The following is a 12,991-nucleotide window of genomic DNA, read 5'->3' on the forward strand; positions in this document are numbered from 1 at the left end:
CCTTTTGAAATTTACATCATCGGCATTTGAATTTACATATTTCGAAATTTTTGTTCTGCAAATACTTCTAAAACGGTTTTAAAATCTATTTTCCTTTTGTCGTCACTTTCAATCAACATAATTTCTAAACTATTTAGTCTATCTTGACTTATTGTTGCTTTCAAATATTTTTTTTTTTTTATTGATTTTAGATTAGAAAATGATACCTCTCTAGAAGCAACACTAACCTAAATTGTTCACAAAATTTCACAATTTCGGAAATCATTTGTTCATTTTCATGGTGGCACGGGGCCCTGTCAAAAGCGGGGCCCGATTGGGCCCAATCGTTCCAATCGCCCTTTTTCCGGCCTTGACCTCAGTTATGTTTATGTTGCCCTAAAAACAAGGAAGTTTTTGTAAAAATGGATAAAAGTTTGGTTTTCTTCAGTCGTAGTGTCTGCCAAGAAAATTTGTTTCCCAAAAAAATCCGATATAATGACTCAATTTGGGAATTTTTAGAACAAAACTACTACTACTACTACTAACAACGCACTGCAGCACCAAGCAACCTGAGGCCAGCACAGCTACGCACGCTCTTCCTCCATCCCAATCTTTTTAAAGCGTCCCTCTTAACATCCTCCTAGGAGATTCCCATTTCCCTTAAGTCTTTCTTTATGACCACCTCAACCGTGGACGATCTACTTTCTGTTCAGCCCTTGATGGTTGGCCGAAAAGAACAATCTTTGGTAATCTGTAATCCTTCATCCGCAGAACGTGCCCAAGCCATCTCAACCTTTCTCAATTGTCCCGAGCAGAATCAATGTAAGTGACTGAGGTTTAATTCTCAGTTTGGGAAAAAATGCTAAAAACATTTTTTTAGATTTCCACACCCCAAAAGTTGTATGTCTATAAAACATCTTCGAGAAATGGCTCATTGATAACGTTAGAAATGCTGATTCATTTTTAATAAAAATGACATCTCAAAATTTAACTCAGAAATACTGAGAAGTAAAATTTCTATTTCTCTTGTTTTGCAAATTTGACAAAGCAAGTTTTGATATTCAATTTTATCAATCCCGCTGCCAAGCGGCATGGCGTGCTCAACTTACAATCCTATAACCTGCTAGGGGGTTGAGTCCTAGTGTCATCCAATATTTAGTTTGGGACAGGGGTCAGTGGTGTGACTGTAAGCTCGTCCATAGTTGAATTACCTTTAAATGGGTACCTGGAGAAACATGGGGAAGGTCAACAAGAAAGGATGTGTGAAAACACAGGATAGTTTCCCCCCTGCCCCCTTACGCTTCATGGGTAAAGAGCAATTAAAAGAAGGTCATCTCCAACGGTTTAGGCCGTAATGTCTAGTGCCATTTCTTTACCTTACCGTGCCGAACCCCCTCCCCCCAAACAAGTTCATGTCAGGCTAAATATTTCATGTGGATGTTTAGCGTCAAAATCCTTCGACATTCACACATTAATTGCTTTTGGTAGAAGTATCACACACCATATATAATATCCAATTTGGCTGTACATATTAATTCATACAGAATAAATATATTAACAAATTGAAATATTTATGTGCCAATGACAGGAAAAATGGAGTCTGTATGTTTGAACTAGTTGAGTTTAAATTCCCCCGACAATATAAATCTTAAGATGTTATAAAAAATCAGGGGCTCAATTTTTAATAAAAATGATTTCCATATGCAGTTGTGCAGTTTTTAGTAGTAGTGAGTGACAAATTTGAAAAATAAAAACGTGGGGAAATAATAGACTCAACGCATGTGGCATTCAAAGGCTTAAGAAGCAGTACTTGAAGGTGATGAAAGGTTTGAACCAACACATTGTTAATGTTTAAATTTTCACGGGTGAAAAGCGTTGTTAAAATTTACCAATTAGTTTTGCTTATTTCTTTTCATGGATCAGCGTGACAACTCTATTGAAAATGTAGTACTGCCCTAAAAACTTCACAATTTTGAACCAACAGAAAGAAAATTGTTGTTTCAGATTAGGATAGAACTGCGATGGGCCAGGGGGCAAAAATGTTTTAATCTTGAACCCATTGGTACTTAACAATAAACTCTATAACAATTGGTCTATTGTTGCGTAACATGTATGTACAAAAACAGAACTCAAGCACCTAAGTCCACTAATTTAGAAGCACAAGATGTTTTAAACTGCGCCTTATATGTTAAAAATCCATTTGTGGATATCTAACTTGTCACTAGCCAGAACGCCATTCCGAAGAAAAAAATTCCAAAGGCTCTAAGGCAGGCACAAACACTAGAATTTTTGTGTTGGGGGAGTATTTATACTAACAGGTTCCATTTGATAATTTAAAGAAGGAGGGCCCATAAATACAAGAAAAATTTTAATTTCGGGTCTGAGGCTGGCTCTGAGACCATGGCTGTATCCAAGGGAGGATTGGAGGGGTCGACTCGTAAAAACGTAACAAAACTGAATCTCAAACCAAGTTTTGATGCGATTTTTTAAGTTTTTTGTACCCACCCACGAAAAAAAATCCTGGATGTGTACCTGTCTCAGATGTGTCCATGTCTCTTTGGGTACGGCCCTAGTACAAAGATACTAAAAACCAAAAGTCAAATTGTACAAACAGGTAAAAAAATCTATCCGGCTTAGTTATGAACGGTAGGGGGCAGTCCCGGTTTAAAAAAAAAACTTTACCGTATAATTCCTTAAAAAATACCACTGCTAAATTGTCCCTTATGACAAAAAACCAATAAATTGTTTATGGGCTTTGAGTGAAAGTTGTTCTTTGCCAAAAATAGGCCTAGGTAGGAGGAGAAGGGTGGGAAGAAAATTATTACCCAAAATAAGCCTATTCTGTCGTTCTGTTATCATTTCAGGTCTAAAGCTCATAGTGGCAGATTTGTTCACTCCCCGTCCCTAGACGGACTGCCTAGTTATACAAATGCTGTCAATAGGAAATTTCAGATCGTATTTATTAAGTACAATATTTTTATTTAATCTATTTTTTAATTATTAATTAGATTCTAGAAAACTTCAGGCTTCTTGCAAGGCCATACCCAGTATTTTTATTAGAGGGGGGGGGGGGTATTTAATTTTTTTCGGGGGGAGGAGTTTACACAAAAAACCTCAAAAACGCAAAAAAAATAGTTTATATCCATTTTGTTACATTTTTACGAGTCAGACAAACTTTTTTTTGGGGAGGGGGGTTCAAAACCCCTAGCCCCCCCCCCCTGGGTAAGGCATCGGGTACTTGTATGATATACCCCCAACCGCTCAAGTTGTTCATCCATTGATGCATTGTAAACCGGTTTCTTTCTGCTTAGCGTGATAAAGGACAAAAAAAGTGACAGAATAGATGGGATATAATTTAGATTATATATTTGCCCATTAGGGGGGGGGCAAAGTATTTTGACAGTGTGAAGTCAGAAAACAATTGTTACTTCATAATATCTGAATAATTGTAGCTAACACATTTTGCATGCAGACTCGCTGTATTTTACCCCATCCCCTAACGTGCAAATATGCAACCCAAATTTTTGTCTAAAGTATTATATTTTTATCATACCTAGGTATATTTTATTAGGATTAACCTAACTTCACTCCTTGAGTAGTCGGGGGTATATCATACAAGTACCAACTTCAGTTTTGTATTATTTATGATGCTGGAACAAAATGTCATTTAGTGTTGATTGTTGTATATGTATCACTCATTTCAATTTGGCATCATGGATAATGTCGTCACTGATCTGTAGGTTCAAAATAATTACCACAAAATGAATTATCAAACCATACTAATTTTCTACTGTCACCAGGTGCTGATAATAGTGATGTTTTAACTTGTGAAATTCCAGACATATTTACTTTTGGATTAATTTATGACTATTTTGATTAGCCTAGCTTGATTGGTTTCAGGTGTGTAAATTAGAATTATTAGCACCCGAAAAAGGCTCAGTTTGTTACCTATTTATTATTCATTATGGCCATATTAAGTTAGGCTGAAATAGGCACTTGTTAATCCGAGTTGAAGTGGAATCAGTGGCGTTAATTAACAAAAATCATTGACGTTTTTTATTTTTTTAAATGAAAACACCAACATTACGGAAAATATTTTCAATGAATATATCCCCCAAAATATTTTTAAGATGCAGGGGGATATCTAAAATGCTAATGGGCCCCTTTCACCCGGTTGACGCGACTGAGTGGAAGTGAAATCTTGCATCCATTATTGAGAGTGGTTCCAAGGCCTAAAACTTATGATTTTTTTTTTCATATTCCTTCTTTTTTCATCCAATTTTTTATTTAAACCCCCACCCACCCATGGCCATATCAAGGGAAGTTACTCAGCTTGACATACCCCTGAAATTCCCCCCAAATTAGGTCTAGGATATAGCTCTTCCCCAACCCTAATGCAGTGTGCGCGAACATCTTAGCGCAAATTCCAAAGAATCATGGACAAATTAATTTCTCAATATAGCTTGGGCGCCAGACCTCTATAATGTGACAACTAGGTGATCAAAAAGACACAGTCAGTTTGACAATAGTTTCCGACTATATCGACCACGCTGAATCTGAATATGGGTGGTGGCAAAGCTGGAGGTGACGGCTTGACCTTCTAAAATCCAAAAAACACCCTTTTTTGTCCTATAAAATGTGTACATACTGTTTATTTTATTTTTAAGGTTGTACCACTCCAATTTAATTGCATGACATCTCCTATTATTCCTAATATGGTCGTCTCTTAGAAAATGGTTGTTTTTTTTCGATACCTTGTATAGTCCCGGAGCTATAGGCTAATATTTGATAATTTTCCCTGAAAATCTTAAAATTCAAATGTTTATTTCAAGGTAAAGCACGTATCTCGTAACTTAATGTATTTTTAGGATTTTTCATCTTTTACCAGAATTTACCTTGGATATTGAGCTTCACATTGCCGAACATTTCCAAGCTCCAGCTGTTTGTTGAAGCTGCACAGAATTTTTTTTAAGTATAAGCCAAAAATGTATGCGAAAATGTATCTTTGCCAAATAGTCATATGACACAATATTCTACGCTAGAATTTAGCGTAGATTCCAAATATCAACGTTAATTTTCAACCCAATATTAAGTTCGTTTGTTATAGGCTAATTGCTTATTTGTAGGCCTATTTTTTTTTAACTTTAGTTGCTATATACTATTTAATTTGCTATAAGCTCTGATTTTCTTGAAGTACTGTACATCTATATAAAAATACTTGTATTTTTATTAGAATACTTGTATAAAAATACTATTGGGTTGAAATTAATTGAGTAAAAATACAAGTAAAGCCTGTCAAAATACAGTTCCCGCGCATCCCAACGGTTTTCCCCCAACGTACGAAAAAAATCCCGCTAATCCTCGTCTGAATCGTCACTGTCGGTACCACATCGCCCACCACATGCGCAAAGAATGTCGCATGGCCTTATCCCCAAACAAGGGCACTTTTTACTGCACACAGTTTTACAGTAACAAAAGGTCGAAGCCTTGTTGATAGTTAGAGGCCAGGGGGTCAGCGCTGAAGTCACTGGACTGACTCCTAAAATGTCGTGATGGGTCCGGCCAACCTCAAGTGGGTTGAAGACACAGGGCTTAGGAAGCACAGCCTGAAGAATAATGCTCCACTGAATTAGAGCTCGCTTGACGTTATATACGAAAGAACCATCTGCTGGGGGCAAGCTGTTCAAGTTCTTTTATCTTGGAAATAAAATAATTCGGAGGTCATTGAGAGAACCAAATTCGGACTGTTTTTTGCTATATACCGATACAGCCAATTTCGTACAGATACGCAAGATTTCGGGCTCGTACATAATGATGTTTCGGATATCACTCCTCACTTTCAGTGTAAGATCAGCAAATTCTTGAATGAGCTGTGATTTAACAGCAGATGTAGCAAATGTTTTTTTGCCCTTCGAGAAGAAAAAACTGACCGTATCACATCCACTAATGCAATGTAGCAGCCCTATTGACTCTAAAAGAGCACACGATGTTCTGTTCACAATTGCATGGATCGGAAAGACTTTTTACACGGAACTGAACGTAGAGCTCGGGTTTATAGCCCGGGTCACACCTGCAGGGGAATATTTCGTGATAGTTCTGTAATAGAATGACCACAATGTCTGTATCATTCGCTTCAACAATTACTTGGGAACATCCATTTCTGTAGCATTCGGCAACGTGGAGAGCCACACGCGTGTCGGCTTCTTCATGTGTGCTGCACAAGGTAGCTTCGTAGTCCGGGTTCGGATCTAATGTCGTTTTGGATGGGACCAGTTTTAGGACCTTCATTCTGTCACTGAATCCGCCAGAGAGGTAAATGGTAAATCTTATTTCAGAAAGACAGACATGGCTCCACAATTCAAAAATACATTCGATAAATCTTGCCTTACTCTCTGACTGCATAAGCAAGATATCCCAGTTTTCTAGCACCATGCTCTTCGTAACGATAAAACTCTTCGTCACTGTATTTCCTCTCCGCTCCTGACATCCACTACTGTCTTTTAGAACAATAGGATGCCCGGACATGTTTGCAAGGCCAAACACTCCGTCATACCGATCAGCTACAATATGCAGCTCGGTTGTAGATTTTGGGAGTCGATTTAAGAGCCTTGCAAGGATTCGTTTCAAAAATGCCTCAACGGTTTCGGTTTTGTCTGGCACTTGCGACCGGATTAACGGCATGAAATCTACCACCACACCAGGTCCCGTGACCGTGTTAATCGGTATTTCGCTTCGCTATGCCGACTTTCTAAACTTGCAGAGGTGCGAATGAACTCGAGAAAACTTCACTTAATACCCGATCGAAGTTTAATACGTTCACTAGCTACTGCTTCAAATATTGCTGGGGCGTAGGGCAAAAGTTCGTGCGGCATGATCTTACTTAGCATCTCAAGCGTAGATTCTTGACTAGTGCCAACAGTAACCAAAATCCTTTTAACAGCTTCCAATTCAGCATGAACACTGCTACCGGTCTTGGTTGTCGAGAGTTTGGCCTGTTTTGTTTCGCAATCCATAGTCTTTACTTTAACCTTGGAAAAGGGGTTGGGTTTTCCATCGAAGTATGCTTCTAATGCCTTTAAACCACTAGCACGTGCACTCAGGAAGTTCTTTGCCACTGCTTCATCAGCGACTTGATTTGAAATGATAGTCACCAATGATTCCTCATCACATGCAAACGGATCAATATGGTCTTCGACAACAGAGACCACACTACTGACAAGGTTTTCTTGGCGCTTCTCAAAGGCTCCATTTTTGCTTCCTTCACCGTCAAATTCACTCATGCTCTCAATTCCGGCAAGTCGACAAAGGGCAGAGGAAACCTCAGAACAGAATGGTATGGTGGTAGTCCACTTGGCAACTGCCATTGAGCTCAGTGTGATTCCCTTTATTCCTCTCTTTTGTTTTGATTCAAGGTTGAGTGTGGATTCCAGTGCATGATCTGGGGAAACACAATTCATCTTGCAATTTTTCCACTTCACGTTGAATAGTCCTTTGACAAAGATATCATGCAAGCTAGGTGGCAAGGTTTTTATGTCATTCAAATACTAGAGTAGACATGCAGTATACTTATAATGCCCTGCGGCTGTCACATACGGCAACATGAGGGTTGCACCCATCATATGACCTTCCCAGTCTACCCCACGCTCTGCCATCAGGAACTGGAGAAGAATCAGCACAAGAGTCATATACTCCATCCACAGCTTCGCTGTAAGGTTTTTGTCACGCGACTTGTTGAACTCGTTCATCAAAGGCTTCAAAGATTCCAAGTGTTTGTCTAGGTAGTCGAATAAGCCTCCGCAATTTATGAACGCAGACATCAAATCTGACAGCTCATCAAAAGTACTTGTTTCTTCGTCTGATTCAATGTAATACTGTTCAAGAGCAACATCAAGACTAACATACCCAAAAAATGTCTGATCTAACTTAGCCTAATTACAGTATAGGCCAAGTCTACATAAGACAAGTAATATCCCTAACTGTAGGCTAGGGTAGGCTGCGCCAAATGTTAGATATACCCAGCATTTGGCGTAGGGTATCCAAAATATTGGATTTGTGGTAGATTGGTTTAAGGTGGTCTCAGCAACATCAAGACTAACATACCCTAAAAAATGTCTTATCTAACTTAGCCTAATTACAGTATAGGCCAAGTCTACATAGAAATGTCACAAAATGTCTATCAAACAGTTTGAGATAAAAACTCATTCTTAATTCCAACCTGGTCTTGAGTTTTCATCTTGAAGCCTAATACTCAGTTTCTGTTCACTCATTTCCAGCAATCTGAAAGTTATTTAGCCTACCTGTCCATGACATTACACAGTTACATAAGGCAGGCATTAGGCGTCGTTCAGTTCCTATTCTTAGCTCTAACCACTAACAGTACAGCTTCTCAATCATACTACCAACCTCAAGTTTAATCAGCAACAGAGTTCACAAGATTGTTTCTTTCACGAAAGCTCTTTTTATCATTTTCGTCTTCTTCTTCCTACAAAATGCATCCCTGGGAAATTTGATCTCAAGGTGGAGTAGTAAAACAATTAGCCTACAACAACTAAAGTTGATATTTGGTTGAAAAGTAAAGTTCATATTCAGATTTGGCGTTAAATTCTAGCATAAAAGATGTGTCATATCATCATTTTGGAAAAATGTATTTTTGCATATACATTTTGACGTATACTTTTTCAAAAAAATTCTAGACGGCTTCACCGAATAGTTGAAGCTTTGAACTTTACGGCAATGTGAAGCTAAATACTCAAGGTAAATTCTGGAAAAGGATGAAATATCCAAAAATTATAGAAAGGTCCAAGATACGTGGTTTAGCGGAAAATGAACCTTTGAATTTTGAGATTTTCGGGGAAAATCAATAAATATTAGCCTATAGCTCCTGGGCTATACAAGGTATGGGAAAAAATTGAACATATTATATGAGAGGACTATGTCAGGAACAAAATGAGATGTCACGCCACTACATCGGAGTGGTACAACCTTAGAAAAAAAAAAAAATAGTTTGTGCACGTTTTATAGGCCTAAAAAGAGTGTTTTTTTGCTTTTACAAGGTCAAGCCGTGATCTCCAGCTTTGCCACCACCCATATTCAGATTCAGCGTGGTCGATATAGTCGGAAACTGTTGTCAAACTGATTGTGTTTTTCTGATCACCTCAACTCAGAAATAAGCGAGATACGCTTTAGTGGCGCCCGGACTAATAGGTAGCTTGAGCTGGGATAAAATACAAAAAATCCATGAAAGTGTAGAATTAAGCCAAATATAGGGACAGGGTATTTGTGTTGTATCAGTAAGGACGAATACAGGAGCAGTTCCAGAGCAAAATCTTGGGGGGGGGGGCGGGCATTGTGACAAGGGCAGCAATAATTGACCAAATTAATTTTGAAAAACAAGGAATCAGGAGGCCAGAAAATATCTTGGGGGTGGGGCCCCCTGGATCCACCATTGGATGAATATAACATAAAGAAAAAATTATAAAATAGGAGTTAAAAAAAACAATCACACACAAATTTTGAAACAGTTAGAGATGGCATACAAAACTCAGGAAAAACCAGATCTCGAGGGGGGGAGTGTGAGGTCATGAGGGGATAACTCTCACATCCGGGGAGACCCCGATATCTCAAGATTAGTTTTTTTTTATCCAATACTTAATCTTTTTGTCCGGGGAGGGGGCTATCTTCTGTTAAAGCATCTGAAAATTCCATATGTACATAGTCTGTACATATTCCAAATCCTTCTTCTTAAAATTTGATTATTTTTCCCCTTAAGACATGTTAAAAGATAATCAATCAATATAATATATTGTCTAGATGGCGTTGAGAGTCACCCTAGAATTTCCATAGCGTGTATGTTTTTCATTCAGTTATGTTTCAGAACCTGTAGAGCTATAGACTTGTTTGTGTTGTTTCTATTTTGGATTTTGCTTTGTTTTCAATTAAAATGACATAATTATTCTGGGCTGGTAATATATTTTTATTCTTGTTACCTTTTTTATTTATTGTTGATAATATATACTTTATAGAATAAGGAGCTCAGTTTCAGATAGAATATGACCGCCTGAAACAACAGCCAAGACGCCAGCGGAATTTTTTCCATGGGGGTGTGTGAGCATGCAAGTATTTTTTCAGGGGTTCGATGTTTGAACAGAAGGTTATACTTATTGGGTAAAGTCCTAATTGATGGGCTGCTTCCTAGCCTACCTGGAAAGTAGCTGAGTTAGGCTAGTTGAGCGAAACCTGACCTAGATTTATATATTCATCTCTTAAATCCAGGGACTAGAATATATCCTGGGAAGGTGTTATCAAACTAGCCTACTATTGGTAGCAGTCAGCATCAGAGTTGCCAGTTCAGGCGTATTTGCGCCATTCGGGCTCTGATTTGAGGCTGTTGCGCATCAAATTTTTTAAACTGGCGCATTTTTAGGTTAGGTATATATAGGGGATGGGGCTGAAATTCATTTCTGATAGAAATGCTTATTATATTAGTAATCAGCATAAAAAAAGGCATCGAATGGTGTATTCACTTTATTACTAAATCAATAATATGATTTGGTAGATATTTACCCAAATATATGCCCTGAATTGGTATAAACAGGGGTGGGGGTAAAATTCATTTTTGACAAAAATTATTATATTTGGAAAATGCATAAAAAAAGGCATCGAGTGGTATGTTTACTTTGTTCGTAAGTCAATAATATGATCTGCGAAAAATTTACCTAAACTTTACCCCCCCCCCTAATGTGCAAATATATGACCCAAATTGTAATTCCCCAATGAATTTTCCATGGGAATACTTTTCTTCATAGCCAATTAATTTAATGGCAAAGTAGCAGTCAGCAGCAGCAAGAAAACTGTTGGCCTATGGAAAATTGATTGAGTAGTCTACTTAATTTTGGGCTACATTTTTGCACATTAGGGGGGGGGGTAAATTAAAGTGATGCGCTTCAAGGAATGAGAAATTCCATATATTGGATATATGAGAAATTCTTATGAGACGTCCATGCTTGCCAAAGTTACATCTTGTCTTGATACAAGTTACATCTTGTATCAATTCAAAATGTTTTTATGTTATACAAACATATAAAACTTGGGTCTGTGAGGCGCAATTGCTCCCCTGCCCCATAGCAAATTACGCCCATGCTTTAGAAGTGGCCAGCCATTATATATCTCAAAAACTTTATAATAACAATTTATTTGAAAACTGTCGCACAAAAAAAAAAAAAAAATCTTGTCTTTAAAACCTAGAGTCAATGAAAGGTAGTCTCAAAGCCACATCATATTTTTATTCCAATTTAAGATAGCCTATGCCCGTGCATTCTGTGTAGTTTTCAATTTGAAATAGAGGGCAAGGCCGTACCCAGGATTTTTTTTTGGAGGGGTTCTACTCAAAAAATTTTTTGGTACTCCTGTATTAAACGTACTCTTTCATATACCGCAATGGAAACCAGTCACGAAAAATCTGATTTTGACGGGTTAATTCAAGACACCGCTATAGAGTAATGCAATGTATAGCGTGGTTTTTATTGCGTTTACGATGTTTAAACTGTTATTTTTTGGGGTTTAGGGGGGGGGAGGTACCTAGGTTAGGTTACATAATAATATATACTATGCTTTACCCCCCCCCCCCTTCCTAATGTGCAAATATATAGCCCAAATTTGTTTCTAAACTATTATATATTCATCCTATTTTATTTCATTTCATTAGCATTAACCAAACTAGCAGTATATAAAAGAGTACGTTTAATACAGGAGTACCATTTTTTTTTTTAGGGGGGCTTAGACTACACAAAAAAAATAAAAAAACGCATACAAAATTTGTATATGTCCATTTTTGTCACGTTTTTACGAGTCAGACAAACATTTTTTTTTTGGGGGGGGGTTCAAACTTCCTACCCCCCTGGATGCAACCTTGAGAGAGTGAGTAGGGATAAGAGCTTAAAAACACCTTCTCTTGGCGTAATTTGTAATTTGAATTCATTTTAGATGTTAGATTCCTCTAAATAAAATCACTGGCTGAAAATCCCCCTCGTTCGGTTTTTTGTTTTTTATTTATTTTCGGTACTGTTTTAATATCTGTCAACACGCGAGGCATCCACTCGACAAAAGCAAAGATCTGACGCTATCTAATGCTGTATAAACAAGTAGTCAGGGGTATCTCACTCCGGGAACTGTATTTAAACTAAGGTTTTTGGGGTTTAGGAGAGGGGGAGCCTAGGTGTTACGTATTTAATATATGCTATGCTTTACAACCCCCCCCCTAATGTGCAAATATGTAGCCCAATTTTGGTCATAAACTACTATATTTTCATCCTATTGTTTTATTTCATTAGCATTAACCAAACTTCACTTCTCGCGTGTTGTACAGATATTAGAACAGTACTTTATTTTTTATATATATATATATATATATTATCTATATTATTTTTGTATTAGGCCTACTAGTTTTATATTACGTGTATTTTTTTTAATAGTTATTTTTCGTAAATTGAGTGTCTATTCTGCAAATGTTAGATTCACTTCGGAAGGTTAGATTTTGTTTGATTGTTTTTGTTTTTTTTTTTAGCACTGAGGACGACTTGTCGGAGATCCTTGTCGAAATATTTGCTTGTTCTTCGTTTTCATATCTTGCCACTGGCTGACAAAATCCACGTTTTCTCACCTATTTGATTTCATTTTTCATCTATTATTTCCTTTCCTCTCTTGGTTTCGTAAGTCATTTTTCGTTGTTCTTTGTTGTTTCGTTGTGGCCAAATCAGTTTATTTGATATATTCGAGATTCCCATCACCAGGAAATCCACCTATTCTAATTATCAGAAGAAAAGATTTGGCGGGTGCATGGTGGCCTGAGGGGTGGCACGTTAATAAAGAGCACAGAATAGTATAGTTACATATGTAAGCATATTTTGTAATATTTCACCCCCTCCGTTGTGCGTAAGCTTGTCTAAGTGCATAGAAGTCCTATTGTTTTAGGGAATCAGAAGACCTCATGGGGACAGGGGGCGAGGGGTTGAAA

At 37.6% G+C, this 12,991-nt stretch overlaps 1 protein-coding gene across 1 annotated transcript in view; it reads left to right on the forward strand.

Annotated features, from left to right (window-relative positions):
* The first annotated feature begins 9,859 nt into the window (after positions 1-9,859).
* Positions 9,860-12,991, forward strand: part of dlp (glypican dally-like) — a 149,766-nt gene continuing 146,634 nt past the window's right edge. The window contains exon 1 of the mRNA XM_089104544.1: positions 9,860-9,941. The gene's annotated coding sequence lies outside the window, so the exon portion shown is untranslated. The remainder of the gene's footprint in view (positions 9,942-12,991) is intronic.

This window comes from Artemia sp. Qi Xiang Cuo, chromosome 18 (genome assembly GCF_049724085.1).
Source record: "Artemia sp. Qi Xiang Cuo chromosome 18, ASM4972408v1, whole genome shotgun sequence".
NCBI lineage: Eukaryota > Metazoa > Arthropoda > Branchiopoda > Anostraca > Artemiidae > Artemia > Artemia sp. Qi Xiang Cuo.